Raw genomic sequence first — 14,690 nt, 5'->3', positions numbered from 1 at the left:
GAAAAATAATGAACATACGAGAAGGTAATTTTTTTCTCAACATTACTGCATCCCATTTTACAAATTATGCATGATCAAAATGAGAATATACCTTTTTTTCTGAAAATAAACCTCTTATTCTTATAACAATATTTTATATTCAAGCCTGCAATTGGTTAGTATGAAGATTGGAGTGTTTTTGTAGAATAAAAACATTTTTCGATGCTTATTATTTTCCTACTTATCTTTTGATTAATTGACTTTACACACCTGTTTTTTATAGCCCAGTTTATAATGTCATCAAGGGGCAAGCAGTTGATCAAGTACGGCAACTACACGTTCTGTTTGAAGCACGCAAGTTCCACCAAAAGTAGGTGGGTCTGCTCGACCCACTGCTTCAAAGGCTGCCTCGCTACCCTGATGACGGTTAACAACCAAATTGTCCAGTTTAAGAACGCGCACAATCACTGAAATAGTCTTTTATAAACACACTATCGATCTTACCTGAATTAAGCGCTATTATAGTTGATATTAAAACTTATGTAGAGTCGGTAGCAAGGTTCTGGAGTGGAGGCGAAAGCCCTCATAAAGGTAGCAAGAAGGCGCTGGATGCAGGCCGCCACCAACCGGCCATTGTGGAAATCATTGGGGGAGGCCTATATTCAGCAGTGGACGTCATATGGCTGAAATGATGATGATGATGTAGAGTCTGGTACGCTGTCGACTGTACAAACCTTATTAATATAGTAAACACGCTATGGCAAACATGTAGGACCAGTCTAGTTGTAAGCATGTTGAATTTTAATATAAAGTTATACAAACAAGACATCAGGTATGTTTAAATAATATGTGTTTGTTAAGTCATAAAATTGTGTGTTAATTCTCACGTGTATTATTATCTAGTCATTAGGATAATTATTATAGGTCTTTAATTTGTATTTGAAAACATGCCATTTTAAATATATTGACGGTTCACTCAAACCAACGCGATCACACGCGATCAGCCGGCGTGCAGCGATGGCGACCAGACTTAAATGTATTGATCGCCATCGCTGCACGCCAGCTGATCGCGTGTGATCGCGTTGGTTTGCCCGAACCTTAAGTCTGATAGCCATCGCTGCACGCCGACTGATCGCGTGTGATCGCGTTGGTTTGACTGAACCTTAAGTAAGTATTAAACGAGTAAATCATCATTCCAAAGAAACTTAGTCATTACAATGTAAGCGAAAAGAAAAATTATAATGGTAAGATACAAAAAATATTTATATTTTCTTCATTCTTGTAGAGAGAGAAAACTGTATTTAATTTATGGAAAACACTTTTACGCTCGTATTCACAAACGATGCTTGCTTAAGTGAAGCAGCAATTCGAATGCACAACGTTGAATAGAGTTTGTAAATACGGGCGTTAATATTTATGTTGTGAGGTTTTATTTGGATTATGTGGAGTCACGAATGTAATTTAGTTCATGTTCATATTTTCCAACTTATTTATTACTTAGAAGTGTCATAAATTGTAGTTTACATAAGTGAATTTATTATGTACCTAAATTTTATCAAAGCAGGGCAAAAATAGTAGTGATTAAATATTTATTTTAATAAATACTTTGAGCGCCTGACTTCACTTTTACTTAAAATCTAGAGGCTCAATTTAATAATCTACCCTATCTTCTCCCATCACTATTTAAGCGTAACTTACAGGATAAAAGATCTACAGCCAATAAAAACCCAACCATTGAATGTCAAGTTTCTCCCGGGGGAAAGTGAACTGTCATTGGATCCGCAACGAAATTAATCAGAAGCACATAAGAGGAGTTCGATGTTAAGGTTTGACTTCCCTCCAGTGCAAAGCGGATGACAGGTGATAAAACAAAGGTTAAGTTTTTATTGGCAGTCAAGCTGTAGATGCTGGCTTCAAAGGAGTTGCAGCTTCAGCACCGTTTAGTAGAATAAGGAGTGACATGTAGTAAGTAATTTTGACTGGCTGTAATAAATTAAGGCAAATAGATTTTCGTTACTGTCAGTTCAAAAGACGTTTGTGTCTCCTGAAAACCTACTGGTTATAATACATCCTTTTGAACTGACGTTTTAACGGTTACAAGTAATAAGAAAGAAAGAAAATTTTAAAATTTTCGTTGTGTTTTCACCTAAAATGTTGTTAGTGTTTCTGCATCTAATTTTGTACTATGTATATTTACTCAATGTAATTTCAGAGGCAGAATATGTACTGTCCCAGAGAGGAAGGCAGTTACTGCGGTATGGTGGCCATAACTTCTCTAAGAAAGCTTCGTCCAGCTCAGGGAAGACCCGATGGGTCTGTTCTACCCACTGCTACCGTGGATGCAAAGCATTTATAATTACAATTTGTAATCATGTCATAAAAGTTGTAAATATGCATAATCATTCATTAAAAAGCTGTTGAAGAATTTCAGATCTCTGTTAGAAGAATAAAATTTAGTTTTCATATTATTTTCTTAACACAGAAAATGTTAATTACTATTTTATTATTTAGACAAAAAATGTTCTGGTTGAATTATTATTATTGGGGCTTCTTAAATAGCATCTCTCAATGCATTGCTTATGTCATTACATTCTGTGGTACTTTTGAAACCGATTTTTAGGCAGTATTACCCAAAAAATATAAACAAAAATCGTAAATCCTTTGAAAGTTGAAATCAAATCGTTTTTTTCAGTGACCTTTCACAAAAGTCAGCGAGGGCGAACACTCCTGATGTGTGGTGCATATACCTTCTGCATGCAAAGGGTACAAAACGAGATGGGCGTGTTCCACTCACAACAGCAAAGGCTGTAAAGCACACATATACACTATGAACAACCAAAACGCGGAAGTCATTAAAATACACGAGTATAATCATCATATGCATTAAAAGGACGAAAATATTCATCACATTTGATTTTTTAGTTACTTGTACTCATAGAAATTCTGGTGTATAGGACCGGCCGCAAAATGTACCACCTTAATATTTCGCATCATAAACTCAATGATACACAAAAACCATATCACTGATAAAATCAATGTAATTATTTACCTATTGTTGAGTGTGGGCGTTACAGCAATTTAAAGAGTAATTTACGAAATATTAAGTTCCAATTTAGCAGGTGGTCCAATGTACCCGACTTTCCCCTAATAGGACGAAAATGTTCATCACATTTGATTTGTTACTCAAGCAAGGTGCAAGTTCGTAGCCGACTCTACGCAGCAGCAGCTGCCGTGTCGCAACACTACTGGTGTCTATGTATTTCTATGTAATAGTGACGGTTGCTAGCTACACGTCTGAAAATATTTCAAAGAAATACATAGAAAGTACCTAGTTTGTCGCGACGACACGTCGTATGCCGCTGCTGTGTGCAGTCAGCTATTACTTAGATCAGTTACTTGCTTACCTGGCTTACTTACCTTACTTACTTATCTTAGACCTAGATCTTTATGGTTGGGCATAGGTTGTTTTCACTACGGTTGTGTGTGTTGTGAGCCAAGATCTGAAAATCTGTAAGTTAGTCTTTTAAGTTTCAATCAAGTTTATCTGGTCTGAAAATATGTCAGTTGATAATAATTTTCAGTTAACTGTTAAATTAGAAATTTTGTAGCTTTTATTTTAATAAACAGTAGAGCTTTCTCAATAAATAGTCGATTAAGTTGACGAAGATGACTGTGATTTGTGAAATGTGTTTCTATTTTCTTTCCACACAATCAACATTATTCGTGTACGAACCTTAAGAGCGTTTACGCGAAGCGCGGCGTTTCAAGGGGCATCATTGGAAATGATTCGCGCGCGGCGTTTTTTAATAGTTTTCAAATGTTTATAGCAAAACAATAACAATTAATTAAATATCGTTTCAAAGTAAATATTTTAAAGAAGATGTTGTTTTATTATATTAAGCTATTTTTATGTTGAATAAAGGAAGAATATTGGTGAAAAAATCACTTTGATTTTTGGGTATTTCACGTTGTTTTAATTTGTGATTTTTTATTGTAAAATGCTTAAATCTAAAAATTTTCTCAGATAACTATTTGCCCAAGGATCTATGCTATAGGATATAAATGTTTGTTAAATAGTTTTCACAGTATTTTTATAAAAATTTCAGCTTGTAAACTGACGCTAAAGTGGAAATTTACAAAACCTGTGTGGACTTATCTTGATAGAATTCTTAAATACTAAACTAATCGCAATATTTTCTCAATTAACTATTTAGACGACGAAATTGCCTAACTATTTATGCCTATAATATATTTGTAGTATTACTGGTTAATGATTGTAACGAGTTGAAAAAGTACTGCTTTTGCGCCAAACGGCGTAAACGCTCTTAACAATGGCGATAATTGCTAATATTCTTTAAAAAAAACCNAAAAAATATTCCACTGTTAACCCTCTCAAAATACACGCATTTTTTATAAAAAATATAATAGATGAATTTAAATTTCAGAGCTTGAATTCGTGCTGTCGCAAAGAGGGAAGCCGCTACTACGTTATGAGGGGTACACTTTTTGCAAAAAAGCTGAGGGTTCAGGGATAGTCAAGTGGGTCTGTTCGACCCACTGCTGCAAGGGGTGTCACGCTGTCATACGAACCACTGAAGGCCAAATTGTGTTTGTTAAAAATGAACACAATCATTAGTTATAAGGGGAACGTGCTGTTTTAACGGGTTAACCTATACAGGGTGGAAATGATTAGTGATCTCACTCTATTAAATTCTAAACAATAATTTTGAAAAACCTGTTACTGATCCTGAAAGTGCGATCACATCTGATGTTAAATGAGATAATATGGTGTTCCAGTAAATGTTTATTCACTGTCGCCTTGAAAACCCACGACCTTTCGCTTACCGGGCGAATGCTCTTCCATCTGAATTGTCGTGGGTTCGATTCCCGCCTTAGGCAGTTCGATTTTTTCAAGTTATTTATAATTTAGTTTGAGAAGCGACTCTAATTGCTAAATTTTAATAACTATACACTGATTCTGTTACGGATTTGATTGTATGAAGGATGTGTGGAAGAATGAGGAATTTGAGCTGAAAAAAATTAAAAGCGTAGAATGGAACCAAGAAATAAAATATATTTTTTTTCAAGCTTACCTTTTATCTTTACATTTACGGAAGTTGCTCTGCTGGCCAGTTTCCATCATATTTTTTAATGTTTATGTTTTTGGGCTTGTTGACACTGCAAACAGGATGTGTATGTGAAATGGGAAGTTTTTTGGAGGATCCTGCAGAAACGGGTTGTCTCTGTGGGAACAAGCCCTTATTGTTAATAGAAGAATAAGTCCTAATGGGAAAGATGTTAATTTTCATGTGCTTGAAAATGCTTACGTCTCCCCTCTCTGAGAAGAAGTGGCGAAAGAAATTCATGCCCGTTTTCACCATCAATCCCTAATTTTTAAGTGACCCCTATGGTGACAAGTAACAGGAATTTTGTGTGCATAGGGGTCACTTAAAAATTAGGGATTGATGGTGAAAACGGGCATCAGTCACCTATATCAGCCTTTTTCAATACAGGAAATATGTATTTATAGTTTACTAGATACACGCATGTGTTAAATGCGAGCTAGGCAAATAAAGTCCATGCACTCTTGTCATTATAAATAATCGTTTACTTATAGTTCTTGCAACTCATGAAGGCGAGTGAGCTTTACTTGTGTGTGTACGTGTAGTACGTGTACATGCACATAATGTCATGTAATGTCTATCAAAACTTTTGAAAAACGAACCGTAGCGATCTACCACACATGTAAAGCTCACTCACCTTCGTGAATTGAAAGAAAGAAAGAAAGAAACATTTATTGCCATGGACATCACAGAAGACAAAAGATGTAAATAATAGAAAAAAAAGTAAATAAGACATAGGTGACATAAAATAAAACATACAATGAAAGTGAAAGTAAAACTGAGCAGTGCCACCCTGTCGCACAGCGATGTCCATCGCAATGGGACCCCACTCAGCATATGCCATGGCCCCCGGTGAAGGAGGCCACGACGCTGGTTTTCAGTGTGCCCCATGCCGAGTGGGAGTCACGGACACTAACCTATACCACAAAATATAACAGAAGGCAAACTCATGTATGTACCTCGCTTTGCATACCTCTCTCGCTCGCACGCTCGGCCGTCGCGCTAGGGTTGTCTTGTCATGTGTTGCGTTTATTTCGTTATGATAGAAAAATGTTACTCTTAATACTATGCAAGAAAGACAATAACAGATATCCACGTATACTTATTTATATTTAGTACGTTATTATAGTAATAGTTTGCAAACAAATACACGAGAAGGAAGTGGTTGACACTATTATCCAACTAATATTATAAATGCGAAAGTTTGGATGTCTGGATGTTTGTTGCTCTTTCACGCAAAAACTACTGAACGGATTTTGATGTAACTTTACAGTATTGTTGTTTATAACCCAGAATAACACATAGGCTATAATTTATGACGATCTGTGACAAACTGAATTTCACGCGGGTGAAGCCGCGGGCAAAAGCTAATTATCCAATAATTCATAAAACCTCTCTAAAACAATTCGATATTCCTAATAATTGAGTTGGCTTTCAATTTCAATAGAAATTCAAATAAAAAACTTACTTACCTCCCCGAATCAACTGGTAATTTAAAAAATGAAAATTCTGTATTTAATGATGAGTTTAAGCAACCAAATACCGAACAATTATAATACGACTTTTTCTGTTCACTCATTTTCGTCAATTTCGCAAAACAAAATAAAAGCGAACCACAGCTAACGTGTGGCGAACGTCTGTCGCGCTCGCGCCACGTCGCGCTCGCATTCGTCCAAGACAGTCTTGCTAGAGCGGTGTCTATGTGTGCGTGGCTCGAGCGCGTTTAGTATGGAGTTTGTCTTCTGTTATATTTTGTGCCTATACTGCATAAAATATACATACATAAATAATAATAATAGTGCGCGTATAAATTTTAAGTGTAAGTACAGTATAATATTATTATAAAGAAAAGATGTAATAAGATATTATAAATAAAACGATAATATTTGAAAAACAAAACTGTGTGGGTGTACATAATAAATAAATTGTAATGTAATAAAGTGTTTGTGTATACAGTGATTGTGTGTGTCTCGACGACCACAAAACCGTCACGTGCGATCGAACCATTTTGCGTGGTTGTGTCTATTCATAGCGTCAGGTAGGTGAATCAGATTGGCCCATAATCCTGAGCGCGTTAGTCGCATCGCCTACCCACAATACAGAAAAAAAAAAACAAACAAAATAAAGTACATCATTAGTGTCAGATCAAGTAAATTAAATAAAATTCATTTACGCATATTTAAAAATAATTATGTCAGATAGATGTTATTACGTTATTGTTATTACGATGTCAATTAATTATATACAATCTTAGTGGTGGTAATTGAAACATGTATACCCACCATTTTTCATAAGGATTTTCTTAACCTTCAGGTTGAATTTATGAACCGGTAGCGCTACAAGAGATTTTTGTAGTACCATTTATTGTCCTGAAGCAGTGGTAGGGTTAATACTGGGACGTGTAAAAGTGCTTTTTTTAAGCCTATTTACAGAAATAAATGAGTTTTAATGAGTTTTTTTTTTAACTTTATCAAACATTTTTGTAATACATACAGAAGGTTAGGATAGGGTGGGTCAGCGTCAAATAGTTCGTGACACCCAAAGTAGCCAAAAAGTTCGCAACACGTCTTTGTTACAATTGGAATAAGGTTGTGCTGTCAACTTTTTGGTCACTTTGGGTGTCACGACTGTTTGTCGCTGACTGTGCCTGTATGTTCTCATAGTTAAATAATATAAATTCATGATTTTATCGATAACACTTTTTTTCCTTTTCAGTCCAGTTTTGTACCTCAAGAAGAGGCAAGACTCATCTCGTGCTGTATGGGCACACGTACAGAAAGGCATATCAACAACGCGGGTTGAAAATAAGGTGGATGTGCTCGAAACGGCAAGATTGTCCTGCAAGGGTTTATACAACTGATGATTACACCGTCGTACTTGCAATAAAGGGCGAACATAAACACTGAATGTTTGTAATTATTTCAAACTAGCGGCAGCCCGCGACTTCGTACGCGTGGATCCCATGTTACCCCCTTAGGGGTTGAACTATGCAAGATCCCGTCTTAGTGAGCACCCCATGCTAAATTTGAGACTCCTAGCACTTGTAGTTTCTGAGATTTAGTGATGAGTCAGTGAGTCAGTCAGTCAGTGACCTTTCGCTTTTTAGATAGATGGTCTTATTTAAATAGAAGAATGAGTAGTATGTGAAGAATATTCATTTTCATGTCCTTTTTCTCAACTCGTAAAATTGTCGTCCAAGCGTGTTTTTAAACTTCTTCTCTGCTCTATTATTGTATTGAAATTATTGTAATATTTAAATTGTAATGTTGGATATATTTTATTTAATTTAAATTTGAATGTAAACTAACCTAAACTAATATGATCCCAATGTGATTGAAATAAATAAATAATTTATTTATTTAATTAATTGTGCCTACCAGTAGGTCAGGTAGGCCCCTAAAAGTTCTCTCTATAGGTAAACGAATGGTAATCACCTTCGGCCTGATCGTCACTTACCATCAGGTGAGATACAGACCAAGAGCTTCCTTGTTGTAGATAAAAAAAAGATAAATAATAAACACATGAATAAACTTTATTTCTCTTTCACAAATGCATAAACTTATTATCTAGTTACAGTAGGTAAGTTAACCTATGTGAGAGACTGGTATCTGTAGGTAGGTACTAGGGCAATAAAGGCATTTTATCTAATCGAACTGAATAGCAATTTAACTTCATAAGTATAATGACGATTTATGATAAACTTACTTATGTTATTATTTAAACTTATAATAAATCTGTAGAAAGGTCAATTCTGTACATGAAATATATTTTCAAAATAACTATCAGGGGGTGATTAGTGATCGATACTGATGCCAAAAATGCAATCAGTAAAATTTTTGTCTGTCTGTCTGTCTGTCTGTCCGTCTGTATGTTCCTTATAGAAACAAAAACTACTCGACGGATTTTAACGAAACTTGGTACAATTATTCTTCATACTCCTGGGCAGGTTATAGTATACTTAGGAATTCCCACGGGAACAGGAATTAGCGGGAAAAGCATGAAAAATCTAAACCGCTTAAGTTAGACGCTTGAAATTTGGCATGTAGGTACCTTAGTAAACTTAAAGCTTAGTTACAACAGGATATTGCAAAATTCCCACGGGAACGGGAGTTAGCGGGAAAAATCATTTGTATGAAAAAATCTAAACCGCGTAAGATAGATGAAGGGGTAACGGGATCCACGCGTACGAAGTCGCGGGCGGCCGCTAGTCTAAACTATAGCTAAATAAAAAAAAGGTTAAAAATTTAAATAGGTACAAGCTTTATAAATAAAAAAAAAACATTTAAGTCGCACCCTTGGGGGAAGGTGCCCAAAAGGCTGGCCACATTGCCACGCTGGATGGCAAGGCTGATGCGTTGGCCAAGGTACGAGTAAAGGCCAGCCTTTGTATCGTAAGATGTCTCAACTAAGCGCTTTATTGATGTATTTTTTTCTTTTCAGTCGAGTTTTGTATCTCGAAAAAAGGCAAAACTCTCATCGTGTTCGAAGGGTACACGTACAGAAGGGCGTATCTCCAACACGGTAACAAAGTGAGATGGGTGTGCTCTAAAAAGAAGAACTGCTCTGGAAGGATATATACGCAGGATGACAATGACTTCATCATAATAAAAGGCGAACATAATCACTGACTTCTTTTTGTTTTAAATAATAATATAAGGTTTACTTTAGAAAAGTAATTAACAAGGGTAAGGATACGCATAGTGAATGTAATTTAGTACAGTCAGCGCCAAAAAGTTCGCAACACGTCTTTGTTACAATTGGAATAAGTTTGTGTTGTCAATATTGTTTGACTACTTTGGGTGTCACGAATTATTTGACGCTGACTGTACCTACTTATTTGTATGTTCCTAGATTTTAATACATATTTTATCTTGAAATAATGTATGTTTACACTGTACCCATTTACCCATACATTATAAATTAGGCTTTATTTTAGATCAAATAAACTGGATTATTGCATCCTCTATCTAAAATAACCTGATTCCTAAGGTTTTTGTAATTTTAAACGGCTTTATTTACCTTGCCCAGTTTATTAGTTTAAGTCAAGAAGACCAAAAAGACTTCTTTTATTTAATTTGAATATAATGCTTTATATTTATAGCAAATAAATGATGATTCTGATTCTGATTCTGATTATGTGAACATAAGCTTAAGAATCGATTTCAAATATATTTTTTTTTTATTTAAGAAAATCTTCGTATATTAGACAATATTGCGCCATAGTTGAATATTAGTTTAAAATTTTGAACAAAATATTGTTTGTTTTCCATAATAAATATGTATTTTTATATTGTGCATGTGAAATGTTTAATGAATACTATTTAGCTGAGCTATTATAGTTTAATTACTAAATTAAAGGGTTTAAAAAAAGGTTTTTAATTTCTTTTGTCACAAAATCCATGTATTTTATTTTTATTGGTAGGTTGAGTAAGGGGAATTGATTACGCAAACAGCTACTAGACACTTAGAATAGAATAGTACCTATTTTGTTTTATCAATTTTATTTACAAATGTTGTTTTTTTTTCAGTGGTCTTCACAACGTCAAAGCAAGGAAAGCCTCTCATAGAATACAGAGGATTCAGGTACCGGCAGCACCAGACCACCAATAGAGGAATCAGGTGGGCTTGCTCCAGCAACAAGTACTGCACAGCGTGTCTCCACACCAAGGACTACCAGCTGATCAGGGTGGCTGGACGGCATACGCTAAGATGTTCCAGGTGTTGATAATGTGAAACACAGTCATCATCAACATTTCAGCCACAGGACGTTCACTGCTGAACATAGACCTCCCCCAATGACTTCCACATCGCACGGTTGGTAGCGGCCTGAATCCAGCGTCTTCCTGCTACCTTTACCAGGTCGTCGGTCCACCTTGTGGATGGATGTCCCACGCTGCGTTTTCCGGTACGTGGCCTTTACTCCTTGTGAATCAATAAAATAATCTAAGCGCTATATTGAATATTGCGTAACATCACACCAATATTGATTACAATTTTTTTATGGGACAGGAGGAAAACGAGCAATTAATGATCACTTGAAGGTAAATGATTACCGTCGCCTATAGGCACACCCATAGGCCCGGGTACAATATCATAAAGATCTAACTGGCTTATCAGCAACATTGTGGTAAAATTGCTGCATTGAAAATTCAGGGATTTGGCTGGGAAACACTTAAATATTTGGGGGGCACAATATTCGAATATTTAAGTCATAATTTCACTAAAATTATAATCAATAAAAAAACATTTTGTATATACTAACGACGATCGACGATCGGTAAAGGTCGCGGCAAGAGCCTGGATGCGGGCAGCGCAGGACCGTTCATTGCGGAAAACCTTGGGGGAGGCCTTTGTCCAGCAGTGGACGTCATTTGGCTGAAACGAACATACTAACGAAAATGGAAATAAGTAGAACAAAGTGGTCAATACAGTCTTGATAATAATTCCATCAAACCATTCTATTTTTAAACGACTTAAAAAAATGAGGAGGTTTTAATAAATGTTCTACTGTATTTTTTTTTGCTAAATTAAGTATACGAAATAGAATAGATATAAGTTTGATTATCTAATTTTAGTATTTAACGCGAATAAATGTCGTTGTTTTATAAAATAGTATTGAATTGGGACCATTTAGGAAAATATTTGGTTTCAAAATAAAGTAGAAATAGGTACATTGATGTTTTGAAATCAATAGAAACTAATAATGTCTATTATTTTATAATGGTAAATGTAATATTATTTAGTGTATCATGCAAAGCTATGTTATTTGACTTTTTTTTAAATAAATGATACCAAAATTCATCCCATTTAGATATTATTTCAAACAAAAATTATAGTGCAATAACCAATCTCACGATTAAAGGTCAGTAATATTTGACTTTGAGGCTGGGTTGCACCATCTTATTTTAATTTTGACAAACGTCAAAAATCTGTCAAACTCCATACAAAAAACAGCGGTTTAATCGTTATAGTTACGGTCAAATTTAGGTGGTGCAACTCAGCCTAACACAGTTGTCTCCGTTTTAATCTAAACTCATGGCAGTAATAACTAAGAATAATGTTAACATATTTTTTTTTGCAGATATCAGACCATACTTTCATTTGTCCAGAAAAGGGAACCCTGCTTTGAGGATGAATGGATACACATACTATGGAAGCGGGAAGACTCATGGAAATCAGACGAGATTCAGCTGCTTGAAAGGACTCAAAAGGGGGTGTAAAGCACAAATCATCACGGTTAATGATGAAGTGGTGGCGTGTATTAACGACCATAACCACGCACCATAGTTATTTTATGTTTATTTTGTCGCTGATTTAGGTACTACAGTATATAGCACAAGCTTTGCTTAGTTTGGGGCTAGCGGCGCAGTGTAAAATGTCCAAGGATAATTTTATTATTATTATTATTTACTATTAGTACTTATCGTAAAACGAATATAAGTAACTTTTACACTTAAATTGATTGATATTAGTTAAAAATGGCACGCGATATCAGTGACAACATGTATTTATTTAGGTCATTTGTATTGTTTTTTAAGTATCCTCTAAGTCTTATTATCATTCGCTATTAATATACAGAGACTTTGCTTCAACAAGCTGTCAATTCTAGTCAGTTCTGCAAGGTGTTGCACTGGTGGGAATAGTCCAGTAAGAAATGACTATCAAACTACTTATCAAACGTTAATGAATGTTATTATAAGTTGTTCGTAGTTGCTTTGTTTTAAATTGTTCGTAGTTGCTTTGTAAACTATCCCAACTAATATTATAAATGCGAAAGTAACTCTGTCTGTCTGTCTATCTGTCTGTCTGTCTGTCTGTCTGTTACGCTTTCCCGCTTAAACCTCGCAACCGATTTTGATGAAATTTGGCATAGAGATAGTTTGAGTCCCGGGAAAGAACATAGGATAGTTTTTATCCCGGTTTTTGAAACAGGGACGCGCGCGATAAAGTTTTACTGTGACAGACAAAATTCCAAGCGGGCGAAGCCGCGGGCGGAAAGCTAGTACTAAATAAATATGACAAGAAAGCAATATACGAGTATTTCTAGGGCCAACATTTTGGGGCACTGCTTTCTCTTAAAATAATGGGTAATTTTACGAATTTATTCATTTTCAGTGACGTTAATAAAGACTGCAAAAGGAAAGACCAATATAAAAGTTGGAGAGTATACGTACTATTTGAAACCGGGCAACTGTGGGAAGAAGGTGGACAAAAAACGGTGGTGTTGCACTCAGAACAAGTACTGCAAGGCGTGCCTGCATATTGTGGACAATAAGATTGTCGCTATATACGATAAACATAACCACGAGAAAAAGTAGACAATGATACGATGAGACGATGACATCATTTTGTATACTAACGCCGGGTTGCTATATCAATCCTAATCAAAATCTGTCCGTCAAACTGACAAATTTTGATTATGTTTTTGGTCAAAATATCTACGGTTTTCGATGTTTTAAGACTATTTAAACAATATTAAGTGGCCTGCGTGGGCAGGCCTCCTACTAGGTGGACCGAATATCTGGTAAAGGTCGCGGGAAGAGCCTGGATGCGGGCAGCGCAGAACCGTTCATTGTGGAAAACCTTTGACCAGCAGTGGTCGTCATTTGGCTGAGACGAACGACGAACGAACGAAACAATATTAAAGTTTAAACGCATCGAAAATCTATATATACAGGGTGTTAGGTAAATGGGTATATGAGCCGACACTAGCCCATGTTAACATGGGCATATAAATGGTATGGTGAAGTCAGAAATTTGATATCATCATTTTAATTTTTTTAATTTTCATACAAAATAAATTTTATAAAATCCGATTTGTATAAAAATTTAAATAGTTAAANATACATTTCCTGTAACAGATACACATACTATGGAAGCGGGAAGACTCATGGAAATCAGACGAGATTCAGCTGCTTGAAAGGACTCAAAAGGGGGTGTAAAGCACACATCATCACGGTTAATGATGAAGTGGTGGCGTGTATTAACGACCATAACCACGCACCATAGTTATTTCATGTTTATTTTGTCGCTGATTTAGGTATTACAGTATATAGCACAAGCTTTGCTTAGTTTGGGGCTAGCGGCGCAGTGTAAAATGTCCAAGGATATTTATTATTATTATTTATTATTAGTACTTATCGTAAAACGAGTCTTAAATAAGTAACTTTTACACTTAAATTGATTGTTATAGTTAAAAATGGCACGCGATATCAGTGACAACATGTATTGTAGGTATTTAAGTCATCTATATTGTTTTTTTAAGTCTCCTCTAAATCTTACATATCACTATTAATATACAGATACTTTGCTTCAACAAGCTGTCAATTCTAGTCAATTCTGCAAGGTGTTACACTGGTGGGAATAGTCCAGTAAGAAATGACTATCTACTTATCAAACGTTAATGAATATTATTATAAGTTGTTCGTAGTTGCTTTGTTTTAAGTTGTTCGTAGTTGATTTGTAAACTATACGAAATAAAAATGATGACATAGTCAACATTCATCTTTTCAATATTTTCATGCTACTCTGGATGGTATATGACAAAAAAGCAATATAATAATATGAGTATTTCTAGGGCGAACATTT

This window comes from Ostrinia furnacalis, unplaced genomic scaffold, assembly GCF_004193835.3.
Source record: "Ostrinia furnacalis isolate ACB-3 unplaced genomic scaffold, ASM419383v2 OfSCF0195, whole genome shotgun sequence".
Classification (NCBI taxonomy): Eukaryota; Metazoa; Arthropoda; class Insecta; order Lepidoptera; family Crambidae; genus Ostrinia; species Ostrinia furnacalis.
This window is presented reverse-complemented; position numbering follows the sequence as displayed.